Source organism: Canis lupus, chromosome 14, assembly GCF_048164855.1.
Source record: "Canis lupus baileyi chromosome 14, mCanLup2.hap1, whole genome shotgun sequence".
In the NCBI taxonomy this organism is placed as follows: domain Eukaryota; kingdom Metazoa; phylum Chordata; class Mammalia; order Carnivora; family Canidae; genus Canis; species Canis lupus.
The window spans coordinates 50,650,299-50,677,318 of record NC_132851.1 but is presented as its reverse complement, the minus strand read 5'-3'; the positions used below and the strand labels follow the sequence as shown (position 1 = coordinate 50,677,318).

General features: G+C 40.5%; 1 protein-coding gene across 14 annotated transcripts in view; it reads right to left on the bottom strand.

Moving 5' to 3' along the window:
• The window catches only part of LOC140604105 (bifunctional phosphoribosylaminoimidazole carboxylase/phosphoribosylaminoimidazole succinocarboxamide synthetase), a 386,988-nt gene that overhangs the window by 138,544 nt on the left and 221,424 nt on the right, over positions 1-27,020 (bottom strand). For all 14 annotated transcript variants that reach the window (XM_072775131.1, XM_072775137.1, XM_072775145.1 and 11 more), the window contains one exon: positions 26,284-26,455. The gene's annotated coding sequence lies outside the window, so the exon portion shown is untranslated. The remainder of the gene's footprint in view (positions 1-26,283; positions 26,456-27,020) is intronic.

Genomic DNA, 27,020 nt, shown 5'->3' with positions numbered 1-27,020 from the left:
CCTGAAGGGGTGAACTGCAGGAGGGAAGAGGAAGCAGCGGAAACCAACCACTGCTTACTGCGTGGGGGACACTAACCGCTCTCTGGGAAGGAATCCATGCCAAGCCTCTCATGGGGCTGGGCAGCATCACACTCTGTAAGGCAAGGCAGGCGCATTTCCATGATCCAGGCACAGAGCCGACTCCCGGGGGTGAGAAAGCACTTCTCCCTCTCCCTTCCTTAAAAAGGGGTCCCACCTTGAGGTTTTACCAGTGACCATGTGCCAGCACTGGGGGAAAGGCGCTCCAGCTGGTGGTTCTAAACTGAGTTACAGACAAGCAGTGGGTGGGGTCCTAACCCAATCTAGATGGAGTGAGGAAGACTGAGTACCAAGGCCCATCTTCTCACTTGCCAAATTACAGGCAGCATGGTAAAAAAGCACATGCGGTTTAGAAACAAGACTTGGATACGAGCCTCCTGGCTGGAAGATCTTTGTCAATAATAGTAATAGCCACACCAACCCTCACCTCAGTGAAACACTGTGCCAAGAGGTTTTACTTTCATTATTTCGGCCCCAACCCTCGTTGCAGATGAAACTCAGGGGTAAATAACTCTATCTAAAGTCATCCAAAAAGTAGTAGTAAAATGAGAAAATGAATTCAGAGCTGCTGAGTACAATTTCTCACCAGACAGCTGAAGGGTTTTAAAGCAGTAGCATGTCTTAGAGTCTTCTCTTGTGAATGAAATAGGGTGTAGCTGGGCCAGCAGGAGGGGAAATGCCACGTGGGCTGGAATATGGGAGGATTCGAGATACTAACTGACTGGAAGAACTGGTAAGCTTTCAGCTACATAACACCAGATACTATACAGCAACTCATTTTATGAAATATGAGGCATTGTTTAGGAAATGAATATGAAAAGAATTAAATACATCATTATCTCCCTGTCTGCAGAGACTCTGTGACCTATGTTACAAAATGAACATCCAGGTTTACCCAAAAGAGGCTATAAAATAAATTTTCCATTTAAAGTTATGGAATAAAAAAAATAAAGTTATAGAATCAGATCTTTTAATATTCTGTCTAAACTTCTCTCTCAGACCCCTGGCTATGATTCAGATGCGAGAATTGCTAACTGACTGCATTTCTACACAGTGTTTTTACAAGTGGCTTATACACATACACATGCTTTCAAATACTCTTACAAACACATATATATACAAACCTAGTTTGAAGCTTAGTAAATGTTTACTTAATAAATGTTTACTATGGTTGTGTGGCCACATTACCCTGATGCTAGGCCAAGTCCCATTCCAGTTTCTAAGTCAACTTTGACTGAATCATGAACTTTATCTCCCTGGTCCCATTCTTTTTCCAGGTAGGTTGTGTTGCGTCAAATGTTGCTTGCTTAAACCACTATTTAATGTCTACCCATTCCCCACTTCCAGATGATTATACTGAAAAACAGAAAATGAACAGTAACAATAGCAATTGTAATAATTACGATAATAGTGGCAGTCACAATGGTAATATTAATACTGGCTAAATTTTATCAGACACTTGCTGTGTCTCTTGCATGTGTTAACCTCTTCAGTAAAATGTCATATTTCAACTTTATGTGGTAGGCACTATTATGAAGCCTATTTACAGAAGAGGTGATTAAGACTTGAAAACACTGGGTGACTTGCAATAAACTAAGTGACTGTATATATGTGGATCTGTCTCTGGCCTCGTCCCCATTGGTCTACTTGTCTATTTTTTACAGCAATAATCCCACACTGTCTTAATTACTACAGCTTTTTAACGAGTCTCGGTAAATAGTAGTTTAACCTCTCCATCTCTGATTTTTTTTGGGTCAAAATGGCTATTCTTATCTTAGCATTTCTGCATAAATTTACATACATACACACTTCAACACACTCCTAGAATTGCTTTTGTGATGATATTAGATCTACGGATAAGTTTTGGGATAACTAACATCTTCACAATATTTGATCTTATAATCCATGAATATCAGCCCTTCATTTGTTTAGATTCCACTTACTTTCTCTCAGTATTTTGTAGTTTTGTGTGTAGAGGTCTTATACATATTTTGATAGATTTATTCCCATATATTGATGTTTCTGAGAAGACTAAATGGTATAGCTTCAAATTTTTATTTTCTAATTGTTTATTGGTGGAATATTAAATTACAATTGTTCTTTACATATTGTTCTTAAAACTAGACTTAGCTAAATTTATTAATTATAATAATTTGATTCTTTTGGATTTTCTATTTACACAATCAGGTTGCCTGTGACAAAAAGCAGTTTTCTTTACTTTAAATCCTTCTTTCCTTCTTTCTTCCCTCCCTCCCCCCCACCCTTTTTCTCTTTTCTTTTTTGTCACATAGCATTATCTAGGAACTTCATACAAAGTTGAAGAGAATTGTGATGGTGGACTTTGTTATGTTCTCAAACTAAGCAAAAATGCATTCAATATTTTACCATTAAGTTATGCTGTAACCTATAGTTTTTTTTTTCCTATAGTTTTTTTTTCCTATAGAGTTTTTATTTTATTTTTATTTTTTTTTTAAAGATTTTATTTATTTATTCATGATAGTCACACAGAGAGAGAGAGAGAGAGAGAGAGAGGGGCAGAGACACAGGCAGAGGGAGAAGCAGGCTCCATGCACCGGGAGCCCGACGTGGGATTCGATCCTGGGTCACCAGGATCGCGCCCTGGGCCAAAGGCAGGCGCCAAACCGCTGTGCCACCCAGGGATCCCTCCTATAGAGTTTTTAAAGGCTATATCACTGCTTCTGAAAAGACAGGCAATCTATCATCTTTTTTTTATAGTTGATATGAAGATTCTTCTCTCTGCATTGGTTTACAGCAGTTTTACACAAGCTAGTGTGAATTTCCTCTAATTTATCTAGTTGGAGATACATCATACTTCCTAAACCTGTTGCTTGGTGGCTTTCACCAGTTCTGGAAAATTCTCAGCCATTATTCCATCAAATATCACTTCTACCCCTTTTTTCATTTATTCCTCCTCTGATTCTCTGGTGTTAGAATGCCTCCCCATGAACCAGATGTCCTTATGCTGTTTTCCATATCTGTCAATTCTTTTTACTCAATATGAGTTAGTATGGATTTTTCTGCTGACCTAACCTTCAGCTCCTTAATTCTCTCTTTAGCTGAATCTAATCTGCTGTTAAAACTATCTATTGAGCGTTTACTTTCAGTAGTGTTTTTCCTATCTATAATTTCCATTTGATTCTTTTTAGTAGATTCCAGTTCTCTGGTAAAATTCTTTATCTTGCCAACTATTTTACTGACTGTATTAATCACAATTATTTAAATATCTGAAACTCCCAGTATTTTTATCATCTTTGGGTCTACTTCCATTATTTTTTCTCATAGTCTGTTTCTCAACTGCCTGTTAATTTTTTTATTGAATTCTTTTTTTAAGATTTTATTTATTTATTCATGAGAGACACACACACACACACAGAGAGAGAGAGAGAGAGAGAGAGAGAGAGAGGCAGAGACACAGGCAGAGGGAGAAGCAGGCTCCCTGCGGAGCCTGATGTGGGACTCGATCCCGGATACTGGGATCACACCCTGAGCCTAAGGCAGATGCTCAACTGCTGAGCCACCCAGGCATCCCGATTGAATTCTATATATCAAGAATGGAACACTGTAGAGCTGGGTTCTCTCCTTCCAGAGAGGATCCACCCAATCTGCTAGTCATGTGGAGGAGCAGAGCACCTTAATCCAATCAAGGACTGACCTGATCATGGCTAATTAACAATCTTTGTAAGGCTCAGACTACCTCTGCTCTGTCTCCACTTCTAGGGTATAGACCTCCTGTTGTCATCTCAACTGACAGCCTAGGCTACTTCCTAAGGTCCCCCTCCTTGGTAGGCTTCAAACCCCAATTTTCATCTTTTCAACATCACAGACCATCTACAACTCTGACCTGCCTTCCAGTCTCCATCCCTGTGCAGCTTTATCAACAAATTCATCAAAAGGAAAACTATTGCCTAGATTTAGACTCATTCTTCGGAGTTTCTCTTCTCTTGGGGATTTTAATTCCCTCCAGTCCTGGCTATTTCAGCAGCTGCAAACTCCAGTTTTTGTATTCTAGGCTCCAGGAGATTGCCTACAACTCTGCTGTCTTCTCTTCCTCTTGGCAGCAATGCTCAGGCTTCTTGGTCTCCTGTCCTCCACGAAGGGTCAATTAATGCCCACAGGGGAGAAGCTATATGCAGAAAGTTGGGCTCAACTCAGTGGACTTCTATTCTCTCCAGTATCTCACTGTTCAATTCTGGTGCACTAGCAGCAATCTGATGCCTTCAAACAGAAGTCTTTGTTTTAATATTCTATCTGCATTTCTAGTTGTTCTTGGTGGGAGCACTGATTTGCTACAAGCTACTTCATCACAGCCATAAGTAGAAGTGATTAAATAACTTTTTGATATTTATGAAGTTTCTACCTTTGTCAGAATCTACTCATTTTTAAGGCCATTACTCTTAAGAGAATTACTTTTCAAAGTGACTAAAAACATTTCTACCTTTTTCTTCTTAGATCTAGTTTTTATCCTATTTTAAAGCTCTGAGAAGCAACAGTGGAGGTGAATGGTAATTGGTTTATTAGTTACATGAACGAACACTCTCTTCTAAATATTTCATTTTACATAATGCAAATTAACATTAAATTCTTGGCAATTTGTATAATTTTAAATCTTTGATAATCATAGTTAACAGTTCTGATTTCAAACAACTCTACAAGGTAAATTATTTCCTTTTCTTTGAAGCGGAAGCTAAGACAAAGACTAGGTAAAAATACTGCCCAGAGTTCCAGAATTTGAAGAAGGGCTGGAATTCAAACTGAAAAGGCCACGTGTAGAGATCTCAGCTTGAAACTATGTTCTTACGAACAAAGAGCTTGGTGGAATCATTGTGGTTACCAGCTGGGAACTAGGAATTACATGACTGGGAGGTGGAGGGGGAATTTAGCACAAATTGTACCTTAGCGAGTTCACCTGGACTTCTTTATTCTTGACATTTAAAGATCTTTCACAACTGATTGTGAAGCAGGCCAATTCTCCCTTTCCTTTTATTATGAGTGAACCTAGAGGCAGGGGCCACAACTTTCCCTCAGGCTTTACGTTCTTAAATGGAAAAAAAAAAGGGGTCACCCTGTGTGGGAACCTTCTCTTCCCATGCCAAGAACACAGAGCAGCCTCTTGATCAAGAGAAGAGATGTATAAAGCCCTTTAAAACCCCCTCGATTTTCTTTTTAAAGATTTTATTTATTTATTCATGAGAGTCACAGAGCGAGAGAGAGGCAGAGACACAGGCAGAGGGAGAAGTAGGCTCCGTGTAGGGAGCCCGATCCGGGACTCCATCCCAGGTCTCCAGAATCACACCCTGGGCTGAGGGCGGTGCTAAACCACTGAGCCACCTGGGCTGCCCCTAAAATCCCCTAGATTTTTAACTTCTAAATGAAGGATTGTCAATATGTTTAACACTCCTTTAAATTTAAATAAGATCTAAATTCCAATGCAAAGCACCTGTAGTAAAAACAAACTCTAGAAGGAAAGAAAAAGAGGCCCACTTGGGAAATTTATAGTAACACTGATCTCACAGGAAGTCTTCATTAGTTCAGGGAAGAAGCACAGCCATGCCTTATAGAGGTCAGAAAAATGGTCCCTTTGGACTTGGGAGGTTCAGGCAGCAGAAGTTCCTGGGGCTCTATGGCCAGAGAGCATGGCTGAGATGTCATAACTCTCATTTCTGTATCTCTGTCATGGCTTTGTTGCTGTTGTACTGATGTTATTGTTATTGGTAGAAAGGTTCAAATTTCAAACATCTAATCAGAGGCCTCCAATCAGCCCATAGAGACCAGCTTTTGGTCTTTCCCCTCCACTCTTTGCTGACTTCTATGGTTATCTTTTCAAAGGCACAGATGGTAGAACAGCCTGAAACTACTCTTCTGGTTTTAACAATCACTTTTAAAAATGGTCTATGTGACTCCAACACGACACTCTCGTCTCCCCGCATGTCTCCAGCTATGCAGTGGACCCTGCTACTTGGCTGTCCCACTGCCTGCAAACTCAACATCAATGCAACCAAAGTCATCAGTGTTTCCCACAAAACTCCTCTGTTTCCTATTTCTTTGTTACTATCGCCCCTCAGACTCTGTGCTGTATGATCTTATAAAGTGAGGTCAGGTCCAGGTTAGGGAAAAACTACAGTGCATTAGACCCTAATGAAAACCACCATCTGTCCTTTCACACTCAGAAATCCTTCAAAAACAATGTGTAAATCAATGGGGAAGACTGAAAATCCCGAGCTCCAAGACCTACTCCAAGCCTGCACTCCACTCTGCCTGCCTGTGCTCCTCCACCACTGCTGCCTGGAGGCTCAGGCTGCTGCTCTCCACATCTCCAGTGGGTCTCTCCAAGGGAACCAGCAGCTGGAGGGGGAGCTGCTAATCCAGGGCACCATCCACAGTAACAGATGGCAGTCCTTCCAACAGTCACTGTTCACAGGCCCTCCTGTGATCACAGGGTCCATGACCAGACTCCTTTTGGACAAGAGAAGCTGAGGTCCCAGAAGGTGAGAGACAGACTTGACCAAGACAGAACTGAAACCAGAACTCAGGCTCCTGAGTCACAGCTGACGAACTTTCTATTTTAACATGGTGCTTGTAGATGTTCGGATTTCTTTGGGAACAAAGATGCTATGTGAACAACAGCTGCTAGACTATGACAACAAAGTAATGTTAAGAGACACTCAATTCACCCACGACTACAAATCTTACACAAAAGAAGGTGAGCCAATTTTATTGCTTAAATACCATATCTGTGAACACCAAATGAGATCCCAGCATCTGTGTATTTTTTGTATTTATAAAATAGTGACTGAGATTTTTTGTTATAGTAAAATATACTTAAAATCTGTTGTTTTAGCTATTTTTAAATGCACAGTTCAGTGGCATTAAGTACATTCACAATTATCACTGCATCTGTCTCTAGAACTTTTCACTATTTCAAACTGAAACTATCCCCATTCAACAGTAACTATCCATCTCCCCTTCCCCATCCCCTGGGTAACCACTATTCCCCTTCCTTTCTTCTTTTTAATATTTATTCAAGAGAGCGAGCACTGGGGGTAGGGACACAGGGAGAGGAAGAGAGAATCCAAGCAGACTCCATGCTCAGTATACAGCACAATGAGGGGCTCAATCCCATGGCCCCAAGATCATGACCTGAGCCAAAATCAAGAGTTGGATGGCTAACCAACCAATAATGGTGCCCCATTATTCTCCTTTCTATGCCTATGAATTTGACTATTCCAGGCACTTCATATAAGTGGAATCATACATTTGTCCTTTTGTGTCTGGCTTTTATTTTACTTAGCTTGGCGTCTTCAAGGTTCATCCATGTAGCATGTGTCAGAATTTCATCATTTAAGATTAAATAATATTCTACTAGACGTGGAATACAACATTTTGTTTACCCATTCATCTATGGATGAGCATTTTGTTTCTACCTTTTGGCCAATGTGAATAATGCTGCTATGAACACTGGTATTAAGCAAGATTTTTTTTTAAGATTTTATTTATTTATTCATGAGAGAGAGAGAGAGAGAGAGAGAGAGAGGCAGAGACACAGACAGAGACAGGCAAGCCCGACGTGGGACTTGATCCCGGGTCTCCAGGATCAGGCCCTGGGCTGAAGGTGGCTCTAAACCGCTGAGCCACCCGGGCTGCCCTTAAGCAAGATTTTAAAAAATGTGTAAGTATAGCATCATGACTTATAACTTTGTATACATATGGCTGAAAGATATGTAGGTATGCCCTATGTCCTCATTTCACACCAAAGATCTGACATTACTTTCATATCCTCTACCCAAACTAAATAGTCATTTTCTATAAAGATTAGTAGACTTTACAGGACAAAAGAAGAAAAAAAAAGGAGGAGGAGGAGAGGGAGGAAGAAGGATTTCTTGACATTTGCCTAAAATCATGGGAAATTTGGAGGTGCAATGCTTGAAATGCTGATCATAGTATCGGAGTCACAGAGCAACGGCCCCTAGGGCTGCATCCTGATCTCAAGTACCCCAGGAAGTTTAAACACCATGAACAGGACTACTAACTGGAGACCAGGGGCTTGTAATAGATTATTAGCACTGAGACAGGCTTGGAGTGGCTTAGGCAGTCCTGTTCTACCCACATCTTATTACGTTTAAGCCCTTTGATCTAAGTCAAAGAGAGAGAAAGAAAGAGAAAGAGAGAAAGAAAGACACACTGCTGTTCCCCAACTCTACCTCCTTCTCTTTTATTTACCGAGAGTCAGCTGGACTCACTATTCTACCCAGAAGCTCTAGAAGGCTTTTTAAGAATAAATAATATAGTACTCTTGGGCACACTTTGGCAGCACATAGGCCAAATTACAGGGCTGTTTGGAAGGGCCCATTTCTACACTTAAAGTTGTCAAAGATTTCAGAAAACTCAGCTGAGGCCTGAATGGACTGTCCCACTCTGCTATAATACCCAGAATTGGATGATTATGCTAATAACCATGTCAAAAATAATATAAAGTTTGCACATTTAACCTTTGCTCAGGAGAAGCTTTTTAAATTATTTTTAATTTTAAAACTACTTCAGACTTCTAAAATCTCTGCAATTATGAAGAACTTTTGTTTTCCTGGACCACTGGAGGAAAGCTGCTGGCATGGTGCCCTTCCTTACCTCCAATCTAGGTGGACAGTGGAGGCTCAAGGATTTGTCTCAAACACATAAAAGCACGTGTGAGGGAGACCTCAGAACACTGATGGCAGCTGTATAATTGTCACTGTTACCCTGGTTTTACCTCCAGCCTGTTGGAATATGATTGATATCTGTAAATGATCTCCAACTGAAGTCCTCTCCAATACCGCTTCCTCTCAAACTCTGCAGTAACCTTAAAGCAGTTAATTTGCCAGCTCAGAAACTTCCAGCAGTTCCCTTTTGCTAAAATCTTACCAGATGAAGCTGCAATGCTTGCTGGCACTTAAAGCTCTGCACAACAGGCCCCAAATGCCTCGGCTCTATGAAATGGAGATCATGGAGTGTAGGAAGTGCGTGCTCAGACTCGAGCCAGTGTGCCTACTACTCAAACCTAGTTCTCCCACTTACCAGCGGAATGGCCTTGTGCAAGTCACTAAATCTCTAGGTGTCTCAATTTCCCTATCAGTGAATGGAGAGGATAAGAGGACCTATACCTCATGAAGCTTCTGTTAGGATTAAATGAATTATGACATGTAAAGCACTGAGAATAGTGTAAGCACTTACAAAAGTGTCACCCTACTTCAAACACCCTGTAAGGCAAATCACACCATTCCCAAACATCCTCTCTGGGTTCTTCCCCTTCATGGACTGCCCAGTGCCAGTCTCTCGGTTCAGGCCCTACTCATCCTTCAAAGTCTAGCTGAAATCATACCGACCCCACACAGCCCCTCCTGCAGCCTGGAGGAAAGGAGTCTTTTCCTCTGAAAGGCCTATGCACATATCTCTTACTGTTTTATGTTATGGTTACTATAATCATGCTTTAAATGAGAGAGAAAATAAAAGTGTTGTGCATATTGTAGAGTGCTACAGAGACGTGATTCCAACAATAATGGTGTTACCTTATCCCCACCACAGTACTAGGAGCTGCCTGAGGGCAGGGATCATATCTGTTGTCTTTGTTCCTCCCACAGTGCTTTATATGATAAAATATGTAGTAAATTTTTCAACAGAAGAGTAAATGATTAATATTGTAGAATAGTTAGTTTACCAGATGTGTAGGTCACTAAGGGAATGGAAAGCTTGAGGCAAATGCATTGATGTGCGGAGGAGGTGTATTTTCAGAGCATGGGCATTTTTTAGGTACAGCAGGTGCAGGCCACTGTGGAACTCTGAGAAGCCAATGGGTGGGCAAGTCAGGAGGACATTCAGCATCTTTAAAAGGTTCTTCTGGGTCTTCTTTTCAATCTGCTCCAGGTTTTGCTTCCTACCTTCTGCGTCAAACTCTCTCTCACCTAGTTTTCCTGGTTTTATCCTCTATCAGTTATAGTTCTCGGTTGCAAGCAAAAGAAATTAACTTGGTTGCACTTAACCAAAAGAAAATTTACTGGAAGAATGGTGGGCGTTCAAAGAACAAAAGAAGCTAGAGTCAAAGCTTAGAAAAAGACAGGAGTTAGAACTGTAGAGGTCCCAGCGTCAGGAACCACAGCTGCTGCCACACCACAGGAAGAGCCTGGTTACAGGCTGTTGCCACAGTTGTGCTCCTTACATCCTTGAGCAAGCCAAAGTCCAGGAGAGAAAGACCAAATGGCCAGGTGGGTCACACGCTCATGTCAGGCTGCAGGTGGAGGAAAGTGGAGGATCTGGCCCTTTGGCTTCTGTCACAGGAAGCAGGTGCTATGTCCTATTAGAGGTACACACAGATAAACTTGATTCCCTGGGGGGAAAAAACTGGGGGGAAAAAAACTGTTGGGAAAAGAAACAGCCACCACACCATGCTTCTGATCCTGTGTCTTGATTCTCCTTTCCAATTTAGCCCAGCTGGATGGACAAGTCATTGGAAAAGCACTCTGGGGTTCTGACTCTGCTTTTGCAAGAAGCTGGCTTTCTTCCTGGTAGCATGTGCTGCTGCCTGAGAGCCAGCAATGCTGTCTCCCATGCTACTGGGATGCCCAAGCCCAGGTGCAGTGCCTTGTGCCCATGCTTATTTACTAAAGTGGGAGAGATCAGACAGCGGGCACATGATGGGACCACGGCCTGGAACTTAGGCCACCAGATGCAGAGGTGGGGGGGAGGAGGGTGAGAGAGAGAGAGAGAGAAAGAGAATGTGAGAAGGAAAGCAAGACTTTCTTGTCGTTGGCCCTGTAGTCATGCTACTCCATCCCTCACCCATGTGCACTTGGTGCTAGGGACAGCAGGTGTCAAGAAGAGTCACTTCGTTGGGATGCCTGGGTGGCTCAGCGGTTGAGTGTCTGCCTTTGGCTCAGGGCCTGATCCTGGGGTCCTGGGGTTGAGTCCCACATCGAGCTCCCTGCAAGGAGCCTGCTTCTCCCTCTGCCTATGTCTCTGCCTCTCTCTGTATTTCATGAATAATTAAATAAATTTTTTTAAAAAAGCAGAGACACCTCATGACAAACTGAAAGGAACAATACAAAGTGAGGGAAAGTGTTCTGGAGGAAGGGTTTCTGGGAAAGCTCTCCTCATCCACAAAACATGACACAAGACAGGGAAGGTCCTCTTTCTTCCCCAGTCTTTGTCGTCTGCATGTAACAGCTGGAACAACATGTGACACCTGGCAGCCACCTTGGGGCTATAAAGGGATAAACCTGAGGACCAAAGCCTACTTGCTGAAGATGAGCTAGGAAGGAATCAGCCTAGATCTCGATGCTGTTGTTGGGCTGCTTCATTAATGGACTTTGAAACTTGACAAGTCCTCCAGACTTCCGGGTACGTTAGGTAATATATTTCTTTACCTAAGTTGAAGATACCAATTGTGTTTTTTGTTACAGCTGAAACCATCCTACCTGATACAGCCTTCTAGCAACTACTCTTCACACTGGCCACATTCTAAGATGCCATGACATCATCTAACCTTGGAGTATGAGCCTACACAGGGAAATTCACCCCACCCAAAAAAGGAGAGGACTTTCTGCAGCTGCACAGTTAACACATGTCTCAGGCCAGTCCCCCTACTCCTTATTCTTTGTTTTTTTTTTTTTTGATAAGCATCATGTAATTTGGGACCACAGATATTGGGTAATTACCATAGAAATGATTAGGGATTCACTTCAGAAATAAGGAAATATAATTATAGTCCCATGGCAGCTTGTTTCCATGACAACAGGGGGCAATTGCAATTGATCAGCAGTTTTCTTCTAAACAGATCCGTGAGCCTCATTCAAATGAAATGCTAAAGAGCAATTAAGTACCCTCATCAAATAAACTAGAGCTGCTGGAAGAGACTGGAATCAGATTATATTTTGTGTGGCATCTTGGAGGCTCATCCCAGACTTTGGTATCCTATGAAGACAGATGGTGCTCAACAAGCTATGGAGCACCAATCACCTAAGAATTACAACAAAGACAGGATAGGTTAAAAAAAAAATCAAGGAAGAGGAGGGAATTTTGGAATCTTAAAACACACACTCTTAGAACTGGAAGTCAAAGGATCATTTACTCCAGCCCCTGGGCTCAATCCTGTGTCTCCAGCACATAGGATGAGCAATTGTCTAACCTGCCTGTAAAATTCTGGAAGGACTCCACGGGTCTGCATGCTGTCTGTTTCACTTCTCAGTTTCTCCACCTGAAGAAAGATGTTTTCAGAAACTTCTCTAGTCACCTGCTGAATCAATTTAGTCTTGGTCTATGCTCTGGAAATAGAAAACTAGTATCAACACCCTCTTTATCTCAGTAATAATATTACCCTGCATTTGCAAACTGGGATTTTATAGCGGATAATGGTTTTTCTTTCTTCTTTTCTTTCTTTTCTTTTCTTTTCTTTTCTTTTCTTTTCTCTCTCTCTCTCTCTCTCTCTCTCTCTCTCTCTCTTTCTTTCTTTCTCATTATAAGCTGGGGAGAGAACACATCCATCTAAAAGATGAACGGGCGGCTTAAGATCAAACAGCTCATGAGTGAAAGCAACTGCATGCACAAGAGACCCTGGCTCCCGCTCTGTTGCTCTCCCACATACCATATCACCAGTAACTGCAGATTCATCAACCTTCATTCCCTCTAGACTTACTCAGCTCAGATCCATTCCTTCTCCCATTTAGTCCCTAAATTTCATTCATTTAATGGTCTTGTCCCTCTTTTCTGGTTCCTGTTCAATCAGCACATCCCAGGTTCCTAAGGGTGGAGTATAACTGATCAAGTCACCTAAGTCTTTTCTGACTTCACCTGAAAAGCAGCAAGGCCGAGTGATCTAAGGTACCACATGGTAACCAGGGAGCCTAAGCTCCACTGCAATCTCACTGATGACATGTTGTCTTACTACACTGCGTAATATTCTTTTCCCAGTGGGTCAAGGGGACAGTGATACTCTTTACCGTGGTGGGAAACCGAAGGATGAAATAGAGGAACATTGAACGTACAGTGGGAAGAGTCAGCATGGCAAAAAAAGAGCAGTATTTGTACATTCAGTAAACGAACAATCTGAACAACTGCTATGTACCAGGCATAGTTCTAGAGGCTGGAAATACAGTGAATGCACACGCAGGCCTGCCCTTATAGAAAGGTAAACTGTGAGAACAATGGCAGGAAGGCCTGATCTAGGCTGAGGGAGTCCAGAGCAAGCTTATTCCTCGAGGAAGGCATATTTGCGCAAAAGCCACAGGATAAAGAGTAATGAGCTGGGTGAAGCAAGTGGAGATGGGAGATGGGATTGTTCTAGATAAAAGGACTACTGTATGTAAAATTGGCTGGCTTGGATTGTATTCACACCTCTAACACCAACAGCACCACACTAATAAGATTACTTCAAGACTCAGTGTTCCTATTTGTAAAGTGAAGGTATTGGATTAGGACTAAAAATTACCTTAGACTTTTAATATTGGGGTGTGTATGTGTGTGTGTGTGTGTGTGTCTGCATGAGGTCAACCATACGCAATTTTTTCTTCTTTTTATAGTCCAGATATCTTTTTTATTTTTAAGTGCGTATCATGCCAGGAATTCAAAGGAAAGGATTCTAACAGCTCAGGTTCCTTTCCACTGGTTCTAGAAAAGTTTGTGCTTTCCTGGGTGGAGCAAGCCGGCACTGGAACCCAAGTACTTTTCTCTTTTGCTTCCTTCTTTTTATGACCATTTTCCTTCACACATTTCAGAAAGCTATCTGGGCTAGTAGAGGGTTTAATATGGTCAATGTATATATATGAATTCTCTTGACAAGAATCTTGTCCAACAGGACCTATAGCATCCTGGGTAATACTGCGGACTCTAACAGTTTTGTCATGGTAACATTTGTGCGGCCTTACTTTCTGACGGTGCCCATTCCCTTGATGTCTGTAATCACTTTTCTTGTAGACTCACATGTACGTGGCCAAAGGGACAGCTCTATGTTTCCTAAAAGGCACAGGCAACTGTTTTCAAGAGGCAGTCTCAAACATGACCTGTGGCTCTTTCCTCATGTCCTCTGTCCCTTTGAGCCAACTGCTTCCCTCAGAGCAGGGCGTTCAATACCCTGGAGTGAATGTGTGCCACTGCTTCTCCTTCCAAGCCAGCCTACTCTACTCTGCAGTGATGTCCTACTTCAAAATTATCCTTTTCTGTTTTGCCCCACATTTCTATCTCCTATTTTAGGGATTTATGAGAGAAGAATAAGCCCTGAATCTCCCCTGCCAGTATGAGCTTATCGCCTCAGCCAGGTATGACCTCATCAATGCCACATTCATTACTTTAAAACAAAATCTTTATTGGATATAATTCACATACTATAAAATTCATCCTTTCAAAGGATGAATTCAACGATTTATAGTATAGTCAATGATTTCCATTGTTTTTTAGTATATGCAAGAAACTGAGCAATTATCACCACCACCTTAGTTTTTATCATCCCAAAAAGAAACCCCATACCCATTAACAGCCACCCTCCTACCCACCCCATGCCTGGCAACCACTAATCTTTCTATTTGCATGAATGTGCCTATTTGAAACATTCAAATAAATGGAATCATACAATAGGTGGTATTTTCTAACCCTCTTCTTTCACTGAGCATAATGTTTTCAAAGTTTATCCATGTCACATTATGTATCAGTACTTCATTCTTTTTTTAATTCCCAAATAATATTCCATTGTATGGATATACAACCCATTGTATTTATCCATTCATCTTCTTTTTTTTAAGTAAGCTTCATGCCAACATGGACTTGAACTCAAGACTCCAGACCAAGGTCACATGCTCTACTGACTGAGCCAGTCAGGTACCCTTATCCATTCATCTTTTGATGGACTTTTGGCTTGCTTCAACTTTTTGGCTATTAAGAATAATGCTGCTATGAACATTTGTATACAAGTTTTTGTGTAGACATACATGTGTTTTCATTTCTCATGGATATATACCTAGGATTGGAATTCTGGGTCATATGGTAACTCTATGTTTAACATTTTGAGGAACTGTCAAACAATGGCTGTACCATTTTACATTACCATCAACAACATATAAGGATTCCAATTTCTCTACATTCTTACCAACATATGTTACTGCCTGTCTTTTTTTTATTATAACCTTCCTACTAGCATGAAGTGATATCTCATTGTGGTTTTGATTTGCATTTCCCTGATAACTAATGATGTTGAATGAGTATGTTTTCATACATAATGGACCTTCTTTATCTTCTTTGGAGACATGTCTATTCAAATAGTTTACCCATTTAAAATTGTTTTGGTTGTGGTGCCTGAGTGGCTCAGTCAGTTAAGTGTCCACCTTCAGCTCAGGTCATGATCCCAGGGTCCTGGGATAGAGCCCCTCATCAGGCTCCATGCTCAGTGGGGACTCTGCTTCTCCCTCTCTCAATCTGAGCTTCCACCCACTTGTTCTCTCTCTCAAATAAATAAAATCTTTTAAAAAATAAAATTGTTGTGATCATCTTATTACTAAGTTTTAAGAGTTCTTTATCTATTCTGAAGATGTCTCTTACCCGATTTATGATTTGCAAATGTTTTCTTCCACTCTGTGGATTGTCTTTTCATTTTTTGATGGCATTGTTTGTAGCACAAAAGTTTTAATGAAGCCCAATTTACCAATTTTTTCTTTTGTCACCTGTGCTTTTGGTATCTAGAAATCACTAATCATGAACACTGGCTCCTTTGTTTTCATTTAAGAATTTTATAGTTTTAGATTCTACATTTAGTATGTAATCTATTTCTAATTCACTTTTGTGAATAGTGAAGGAGTCCAACTTCATTCTTTTCATTTAAGAATTTTATAGTTTTAGACTTTACATTTAGTATGTAATCTATTTTGAATTCACTTTTGTGAATAGTGAAGGAGTCCAACTTCATTCTGTGGCATGTGGCTGACTATTCAATTGTCCCAGCACCACTTATTGAGAAAGATTATTCTTTACCCACTGAATTGCTTGGCAAATGTGGTGACAATCATCTGATCACAAATGTGAGGGTTTACATTTGTACTCTCATTTAAATTCCATTGACCTATGTACCCATATGCCAGTACAACACCGCATAGGTTAAAGTAGCTTTGTAATAAGATTTAAACTTGAGAAGCATGAGCCCTCGAAGATTGTTTTGGTTACTTTGGTCCCTTGCATTCCCATATGAATTTTAGAACCTGTTTGCCAATTTCTGCCAAAGAGTCAGTTGCGATTCTGATAGGAATTGCACTGAATCTATAGATCAATTCGGGGGGAATTGCCATCATAATAATATTAACTTTTCCAATCCATGAATGAGGAAGTCTTCCCATCTATTTAGATTTTTTTAAATTCTTTCAATGGTGTTTTATCATTTTCAGTGTACAAATCTTTTGTTTATTTTTTTACTGTTTTTTAAATTTGTTTTTATTTAAGTTCGATTTGCCAGCATATAGTATAACACCCAGTGCTCATCCCATCAAATGCCCTTTTCTGAGCCCATCACCCAGTTACCCCATCCCCCTGCCCACTGCCCCTTCTGCAACCCTTTGTTTCCCAGAGTTAGGAGTCTCTCATGGTTTGTCCCCCTCTCTAATTTTTCCCACTCAGTTCCCTTCCTTTCTCTTACAATCCTTTTTACTATTTCTCATATTCCACATATGAGTGAAACCATAAGATGATTGTCCTCCGACTGACTTACTTCACTCCAGTTCCAACCATGTTGAAGCAAATGGTGGGTATTCGTCTCTTCTGATGGCTGACTAATATTCCATTGTATGTACACATATATATATACATATAATGGAATATGTGTGTATGTGTGTATGTATATATATATATACACACACACACATACCACATCTTTATCCATTCATCTGTCGAAAGACATCGTGGCTCCTTCCACAGTTTGGCTATTGTGGACATTACTGCTATGAACATTGGGGTGCAGGTGTCCCGGCATTTCATTACATCAGTATCTTTGGCGTAAATATCCAGTACTGTAATTGCTGGGTTGTAGGGTAGCTCTATTTTTAACTTCTTGAGGAACCTCTATACTGTTTTCCAGAATGGCTGTACCAGCTCACATTCCCACCAACAGTGCAAGAGGGCTCCCCTTTCTCCACATCCTCTCCAACATTGGTTGTTTCTTGTCTTGTTAATTTTCACCATTCTCACTGGCGTGAGGTGGGATCTTATTGTGGTTTTGATTTGTATTTCCCTGATAGCAGTGATGTGGAGCATTTTTTTATGTGCTTGTTGGCCACGTGTAGGTCTTCTTTGGAGAAATGGCTGTTCCCGTCTTCTGCCCATTTCATGACTGGATTGTTTGTTTCTTGGGTGTTGAGTTCAATAAGTTCTGTATAGATCTTGGATACTAACCCTTTATCTGATATGTCATTTGCAAATATCTTCTCCCATTCTGTAGGTTGTCCTTTAGTTTTGTTGACTGTTTCTTCTGCTGTGCAGAATCTTTATATCTTGATTAAGTTCCAATAGCTCATTTTTGCTTTTGTTTCCCTTGCCTTCATAGATGTATCTTGCAAGCAGTTGCTGTGGCCAGATTCAAAAAGGTTGTTGCTGGGATACCTGGGTGGCTCAGCAGTTGGGCATCTGCCCTTGGCCCAGAGTGTGATACTGGGATCCGGGATCGAGTCCCACATCGGGCTCCTTGCAGGGAGCCTGCTCTTCCCTCAGCCTATGTCTCTGCTTCTCTCTCTTGCTGTGTCTTCCATGAATAAATAAATAAAAATGTTAAAAAAAAAAAAAAAGGTTGTTGCCTGTGTTCTCTTCTAGGATTTTGATGGATTCTTGTCTCACATTTAGATCTTTCAACCATTTTAAGTTTATCTTTGTGTATGGTGTAAGAGAATGGTCTAGTTTCATTCTTCTGTACTTGGCTGTCCTATTTTCCCAATACCATTTACTGTTGTTATTATTTTTTTAGTTTATTTTCTTTTTAGTAATCTATATACCCAACACGGGGCTTCAATTAATAACCCTGAACTCATGCTCTTCTGACTGAGCCAGCCAGGCACCCTTTGTATTTCTTTTATAAAAATTTATTACTGGGGATCCCTGGGTGGCTCAGCGGTTTAGCGCCTGCCTTTGGCTCAGGGCGTGATCCTGGAGACCCAGGATCAAGTCCCACATCGGGCTCCCGGCATGGAGCCTGCTTCTGTCTCTGCCTCTCTCTCTGTCTCTCATGAACAAATAAATAAAATCTTAAAAAATAAATAAATAAATATTTTTTAAAAATTTATTACTATTTTATTCCTTTGATGCTATTGTAAATGGAATTACTTTCCTAAGTTCATTTTCAGATTGTTCATTGTTAGTGTACTGAAATATAGCTGAAACACAAAAATTCCAATCTTGTATTCTGCAGCTTTGTTCAACTTGGTTTATTAGTTTAGTAGGTTTCTTGTGGATTCTTTAGGATTTTTATATATATAAGATCATGGCATCTGCAAATAGTTTTATTTTTTCCCTTTTTAAAAAAAGATTTTATTTATTTTGAAAGAGAGTGTGTGAGTGGGAGGAAGGGTAGAGGGAAAGAGAGACTTTTTTTTTTTTTTTTGGAAAGAGAGACTCTTAAGCACACTTCACACTGAGTGCAGAGCCAACGTGGGACTCGATCCCATGACCCTGAGATCATAACCTGAGCTGAAATCAAGAGTTGGGCACTTAAGTGAGTCATCCAGGTGCATCTACTTCTTCCTTTTTAAGACTGATGCTTTTTATTTTTTTTTCTTGCCTAATTATCCTAGCTATAATCTACAGTACAGTACCGAATAGACATTATTGTCTTGTTCCTGATCTTAATGGGAACACATCCATTCTTTCACCATTAAGTATAATATTAGCTGTGAATTTTTTGTAGCTGTACTTCCTCAAGTTAAAGACATTCTATGTTAGTCCTAGTTTTGAGAGTTTTTATCATGAAAGTGTGTTGGACTTTGTCAAAAACTTTCTATGCATCTACTGAGATGATGATGTGGTCTTTGTCCTTTATTTTATTAATATGGTATATTACATTGATTGATTACGTATGTTAAATTAACCTTACACTCTTTGGATAAATCCTGCTTGATCATGGTGTAGAATCCTTTGTATACGTTGCTTGATTCAGTTTGATAGTATTCTGTTGAAGATTTTTATGTCTATATTCATAAGGGATATTGGTCTCTAGGCTTCTTTTTTGTGATGCTTTCACCTGGTTGTGGTGTTAGGGTAACAATGGCCACACACAGTGACTTGGAAAGTTCCCTCCTATTCTATTTGCCACATTCATTCTTATATGTGAGTCTACTCATGCCATTCCAGATCTGAAATGTTCATGCCTTTCCATTAGCCATTCTAAGTCCTGTCCATCGTTTGGAGCCAGTTCAAGGCCTCCTCATTCCTGAACCCTTTCTTAACTGCTCTAGTCCCAGAGTGAGCTCCCCCTTCCAAAAGCCCCTTCGGTTCTGAATGTGCTTATAGCTGAAATTTACTCTAAAGAGCTGTAGCTGAAATGAAATGGTAAATGCTGGGTGTGAGGTAGAAGCTGGAAGCAGGACAAGTGGAGTCCTAGTGAGTAGCAGAGCCTAAGGAGGGGAGGGCAGCTAAGGCAGGAAGACACCTGAGCCTGATGACTCAGGACCAGTAGAACAACTCAGGGCCATGGGACTAGAAGGCTGAGGCCTCTTGAGAGGCAGAACAGTGGATGGTGAAGAATGAACTCTTTACTGCTTAATTACTGACTCAGGAACTTATCAGCAAGTCACTATCTAGCCATAGTTTTCTTATCTTTGAAACTGCAATAGTGTCAGGAACAAGGTAAGAATGTCTACTCTTGCCACTTTTATTCAGCCTACTACTGAAAGTCCCAGCCAGGGCAATTAGACAGGAAAAAGAAATAAAAGGCGTTCAAATTGGAAAGGAAGAAGTAAAACTGTCATTATCTGTGGATATGATTTTATATATGGAAAACCCTAAAGACTCCACCAAAAAAATCTATTAGAACTGATAAATGAAAAAAAAAAAAAAAGAACTGATAAATGAATTCGATAAAGTTGCAGGATACAAAATCAATATATAAAAATCTGTTGCACTTTTGTATACTAACAATGAACTATCAGAAAGAGAATTAAGAAAATAATCCCATTTACAATTGCATCCAAAAAAAAGATACCCAGGAATAAATTTAACCAAGGAAGTGAAAGACCTGTGCACTGAAAACTATAAGACATTGCTAAAAGAAAATGAAGACATAAACAATGATATTCTGTGCTCATGGATTGGAAGAACTGTTAAAATGTCCATACCACCCAAACCTACAGATTCAATGCAATCCTTATCAAAATCCCAATGGTTTTTTTCACAGAAATAGAACAAACATTCCTAAACATATGGAACCACAAAAGACCCCAAATAGCCAAAACAATCTTGAGAAACAAGAACAAAGTTGGAGATACCACAATCCCTGATTCCAAACTACGTTATAAAACTGCAGTAATCAAGACATTATGGTATCAGCATAAAAAGAGATTTATGGATCAATGGTACAGAAGAGAAAGCCCAGAAATAAACACCTATGTAAATGGTTAATTTACAACAAAGGCGGTAAGAATATATAATGGGGGAAGGACAGTCTCTTAAATAAATGGTGTACAGAAAACTGGATAGCCACATGCAAAAGAAGGAAATTAGACGACTATCTTATACCATGTACAAAAATAACTCAAAATGGATTAAAGACTTGAATGTAAGACCTGAAACCATAAAACTAGAAGAAAACAGGCAATAAGCTCATGGATATCAGTCTTAGTGATGATTTTTTAGATCTGACTCTAAAGGTAAGCACAACAAAATAAAAAATAACCAAGTGGGACTACATCAAACTACAAAGCTTCTGCACAGCAAAGGTAACCACTGACAATATGAAAAAGCAACCTACTGATTGGGAGAAGATATTTGCGTACCATATATCTGAAAAGGGGTTAATATCCAAAATATATAGAACTCCTACAACTCAATAACAAAAAAACAGTATGATTAAAAAATGGGCAAAGGATCTGAACATTTTCCCAAAGAAAACATAAAGATGGCCATCAGTCACATAAAAAGATACTAGCCAACACTAATCAGGGAAACACAAATCAAAACCACAATGAGCTATGAATGTTAGAATGGCCATCACCAAAAAGACAAGAAATAACAAGTGTTGGCGAGGATGTGAAGAAAAGGGAACGAACCCTTCTGCACTGGTGGGTCAAAATATAAATTGGTGTAGCAACCATGGAAAACAGTCTGGAGGTTCCACAAAAATTATAAAAATAGAACTACCATGTGATCCAGCAATTCCACTACTAGTATGCATTTATTTATTTATTTATTTATTTATTTTAAATTAATTAATTAATTTTTAAAAGCTTTTATTTATTTGTTTGAGAGAGAGACAGTGAGCACAAGTGTGGGGCAGAGGCAGAGGGAGAAGCAGACTCTCCACCTAGCAGGGAGCCCGATGCAGGGCTTGATCCTAGGACCTCGAGATCATGACCTGAGCCAAAGACAGATGCTTAACCAACTGAGCCACCGAGGTGTCCTCACTACTGGTATTTATCTAAAGAAAACAAAAACACTATTTTGAAAAGATACATGCACGTCTTGTCTACTGCAGCATTATTTAGACTAGCCAAGATACAGAAACAACCTAAATGTCCATAAATGGATGAACGGACGAAGAAGATGTTAAACACACACACACAGGAATATTATTTAGCCATAAAAAATGAAATCTCGCCATTTGTGATAACATGAACATACCTTGAGGGTATTATGCTAAGTCAGAGAAGAAATATAGTATGATCTCACTAATACATGGAATCTAAAAACTACAACAAATGAACATGCAAAACAAAACTATTAAATACAGAAACAGATTGATGGTTGCCAGAGGGGAGGAGGTTGAAGAGTGGGTGAAAAAGGTGAAGGGGTACAAATTTCCAGTTATCAAATAGGTCATGGAGATGTACAGCATGGTGACTATGGTTAATAATACAATTATTTATATTGTATGATATATATTATTCTATGCATTGTATATATTATCAGTATCATGTACTTGAAAGTTGCTAAGAAGATAAATCTTAAAAGTTCTCATCAGGAGGATGACTGGGTGGCTCAGCAGTTGAGCATCTGCCTCTGGCCCAGGGCGTGATCCCAGGGTTCCGGGATCGAGTCCCATGTCGGGCTCCCTGCATGGAGCCTGCTTCTCCCTCTGCCTGTGTCTCTGCCTCTCTCTCTCTGCATCTCTCATGAATAAATAAATAAAATCTTAAAAAAAAAAAGTTCTCAAGAAAAAAAATTTTTTGTAACTTTTGTATGGTAACAGATTGTGGTGATCATCTTGCAATATATACAAAATAATAAATCATTATGTTGTAAACCTGAAACACGGTATATGTCAATTATATCTCAATTTTTTAGAATTTCAATTTCTGGAAGAAAGAAATGAGGATAATAACATCAATCTCATAGTGTGGCACTATGAGTTCACCTATGCAAAACACACTGCATTAAGCTCAACAAGTGGTGGCTTTAATAATATGCCATTGGATGTTCTCTGTGAAAAAAAAAGGTTTGTGGTTAAAGGAGTCTTGGAAATGTTCCATACTGCATCTCCCTTCTCAGAGATTCCCAGGGCACATTAGCATAGTAAAAGCTCTGAAAAGTCTTATGTAAAGGATCCTATTTAATTTGTTTTGGCCAAGAATTCCCCAAACCTATTTTCCAAGCTGACCCTCTTCCCCTTTTTAAATTCAACACATTTGGGGAAATACAATTTTAGTTATATTTAATTAATAAAGGAAGTCTTAAATTGTTAAAAACTGAACATGTTTTACTATTTTGCTTTCCCCGCAGGTATGTATAATTTAAAAGCAGCAGCCAAGGAGAAAAAAGGCTTATAACCTAGCGAAAGAACAGAAAGCTCAAAGGAAATGAGAAATTTCAGGCAGGAGGAAGATCAATAATGAGCTATTTTTGGCCATGGAGACACTTCTAGAATAACAGATTCTTGGAGTTTGACAGCGTATTAAAGTTCAACTCCTTTAAATTCTCACCCAATGCAGAATTTCCCTTCATCAGTCCAAACCCTTGCTGGCACATACCCAGCCTCCCGTTTTAGGCAGCTCTAGTACTTAGGAAATTCTCCCTCACCCTGGGCTGAAATCTGCCTCCATGGAACCTCCACCCAAGACGGTGCCAGCAGAATTTTGAGGTTTGTGTTTCAATGAGAGCTGTCCATCGTGGAGATAGCAAATAAAATGCACAGAGATTTTGTGAATCATTATACAATCTAAAGTAACATGATTATTAATTGAGCAGTAAGTGGAAAATAAAAATTATTGGAAACACATTAATTATACTTTAGTTAAAAAAAAAAGGAAGTGTTGGAAACAGCATCTTTCATTTTCTCCATCTGTAAAGGGGGTGAATAATCAGAAATTCAGCTATACGGTAAGCAATGGATATAGGGTTTATTTTGCAGGTGGAGTTATTTTGCAACTGTCAATTTCTAAGAAGAAAAAGGAAACATATTTTAAATGACTCCTGTTTCTTGTTTTTTTATTTTTATTATTTATTTATTTATTTATTTATTTATTTATTTATTTATTTATTTATTTATTTAATGATAGCCACACAGAGAGAGACAGAGAGAGGCAGAGACATAGGCAGAGGGCGAAGCAGGCTCCATGCACCGGGAGCCCAACGTGGGATTCGATCCCGGGTCTCCAGGATCGCGCCCTGGGCCAAAGGCAGGCGCTAAACTGCTGCGCCACCCAGGGATCCCTTTCTTGTCTTTTTAATTTAAAAAATAAGGGATCCTTGGGTGGCTCAGCGGTTTAGCGCCTGCATTTGGCCCAGGGCATGATGCTGGAGTCCCCCGGGATCGAGTTGCACATCGGGCTCCCTGTATGGAGCCTGCTTTTTCCTCTGTGTCTCTGCCTCTCTCTCTCTGTCTCTCATGAATAAACAAATAAAATCTTTTTTTTTTAAATAAATAAAATCTTAAAAAAATATTTAAGGAGACATTTTAAAAAACTCTTTACCCAAAGCTTATCCTTCCAGCTTCTTTTATTATAAAAATAAGTATTAAATAATTAAAATATAGTGTATGTCTCAAAAATATAGGTTTATTAACAAAAGCCAATAACAAGGACAGGGAATGTTTACCTGTATTTTATAAAAATGTAGCTGTTTGAACCCCTATGGAATTCCAAGGCTTTGTACAACTTAAAACCTATGGAAAACTCCAAGGGAGTAGATGGAATAGAACTTAGAGGAGAAGAGAACCCCCAGGATCCAGGCTCCTCTAAAGGTCCAAAGTCATTCAGTAAGCAATCAGGGATTTGGCAAAATCATAAAAAGGACAGGCTGTGTTTTCACAGAACAGTCCTTTTAAAGGAGAACTTTCTAGACTCAACTTCATTCGCATTCAACTACTAGTTCGTCACATTTTAGTTATTTGTACACCTCATTCTGATACTCTGAGGCAAAAGGGTTTGCATTCCTGTTTTACAACCAAATAAACTGAAGTAAAATCAAAACATTCATACTGAACAATACTCAAGCATACATCAGTACATAACTGAGATTCCAACAACTGGATGAATTCAGTGCTAGCTGTGTTCTTCTTTCAGTAAAATAATTTCCTTCAGTTTTCTTACTAAAGATAATGGAAAACAAATACAGGCCTGTGAAGGAAGAGTCAGTATTAGTCAGGACCCACAAATGCGGTGGCTGAGCACTGCAGTTTCATGTTTCCTGCTTGCCTAAGAAGTCTGTAAGTTATGCTCAACGGCAGTGTTTATTACAATTTACTTACTGACACACAACACAGAGGATGTTTTTGTTCTCATCCTTGAATCATAGAAAAACCATCACAGATGACATTGTCAATTCCTTCCATGTGTATTAGGGAAACTCGTACTGTGCCAGGCATTCACAGGAAACGTTTTTGGAGCACCTAATACAAGACCGAATAAAACCTGGTCCCTGACTTCATGGAACTGGCAGTCAAATGAGAGAGACAGACCAGCAAATCAGTAATTTCCATAGAAAGTGACAAGTTCTCTGCTGGAGCCAGGTGCATGACGCTGGGGGAATACTGGCAAGGGTAAACTAATCAGATCACGTCACGGGAAGACGCTACTCAGAGGAGCTGACTTTAAGCCATCAGTAGCAGAGTTGAACCATCTCTGACTCCGATTTCAATTCCCAGCACTCAGGTGAGAAAGTACCTCCTGACCCTGCTTTTCTGAGTTCTTGACACTGTCATGGCCAGATTTATAGCCTGTGGTCTCAGAAAGAAAGAGAGGGAGAGGGAAGGAAGATGAAGAAGGGAAGGAGAGAGGGAGGGAAGGAGAAAGGGAAGGGGTGAAGAGGGAAGCAAGAGGGAGAGACGGAGAAACAGAAAACAAAGAGCAGGGGGTGCCCTGGTGGCTCAGTTGGGTAAGCCTCTGTCAGGCTCTTGGTTTTGGCTCAGCCGGTGATCCCTGGGTGGTAGGACAGAGCCCCCAGTGGGTTCTACACTCAGCTGGAGACCACCTGCGATTCTGTCTCCCCTCTGCCCCTCTCCCTCCCTCTCAAATAAATAAATCTTTATTTCTCTCAAATAAATAAACAAGCCTTTAAAGAAAAAAGAAAAAGAAAACAATGAGTAGAAGTTACAAGTTCCGTGACAGGTTCCAGAAGCTGCTAGAGATTGCCAGAGGTATGAAGGGTGACCACTCAGTGCCTGAGCAGTCTGTGTTCTCAACGTGGATGTCCCACCTAATCTGTGACCACCCTTTCTCTATGTCAAGCAACAGGACACGGGAATGCAGTCTCCTTCTATCCAGGTTAACTTGCTGAGCCAATGCAGTGGGGGTGTTGCCTCTACCACCAGTGAGGGCAGCAAAATGAAGGTGCAGATCCCTGTGCTCTCCTGGAAAATGGGGTCAGATTCATTGCTGATCCCCCTGCTACGGTGACTTCTCCACACAGAATGCACAAAGTACCCCACGTCTTCCACCTTCCCATAGATACAACACAGCTGTGATTCCACCCTTGCCTCCTCTGGAATCCCATTCTCCACCTTGGGACTCTGCCAAAGATCTGGAGGGTGGGGGTGGGTGGAGTATGAATTGTTACCTTAGATTGTCTTCCAGGGTCTCCTCATCTGAAGAGAAGGTCCCATTGCTGACACTCCGGGAAGAGCGAATCTTAGTCCCTGTTGACACCTCCTGGGACAACAAAGTGTCTTTCTTTTTCCTTCTGCCAAACAACTTCTTAAAAGGCTGGAATTTACCTCCTTTCTTCTTGTCTGTGGATTAGAAGATAAACATATGCTGCAGTTTGACAGAGCTGCACCTCTGAGCCTGAGAGCAAATTACAAGTGAGCTGCCTCTGGCCAAGGGAGCTGGGGCAAAGGGCAGCCATCAGAGTGAGTGAGCGACCAAGCCCTGTGCCAGCAACGGCAGGGCCAGCCCCTGTCTGGGCACAGTCAGGCAGAGACAAGCCAAGGGCATGGAAAGGCTTTTGCCACCAGGCTCCCAAAAAAGCACCTGGGTCAACACGGAGGGGTCCCAAGCATCACAGTGGCCGCACAGCACCCCCGGGCACATGCTACACAAAGGTGGTGCCTGCTTTCTTTAACAAAGCAGATGGCCAGTGCCCTTCTCCACAGAAGAAGCTGAGAAAACATGTTAAGTCAGACAGGTGCTTAAAAAAATGTATATACCTTTACGTATATAACTTTGTGCATGTGTGTGCGTGTGTGTATACACACACACACACACACACACACACACACACTCCCCTGAGAATCACCCTGTTTTAGCCATTGTCAGATACGGAAGGTAACTGCTAACTCTTGGCATAAGCTTTGC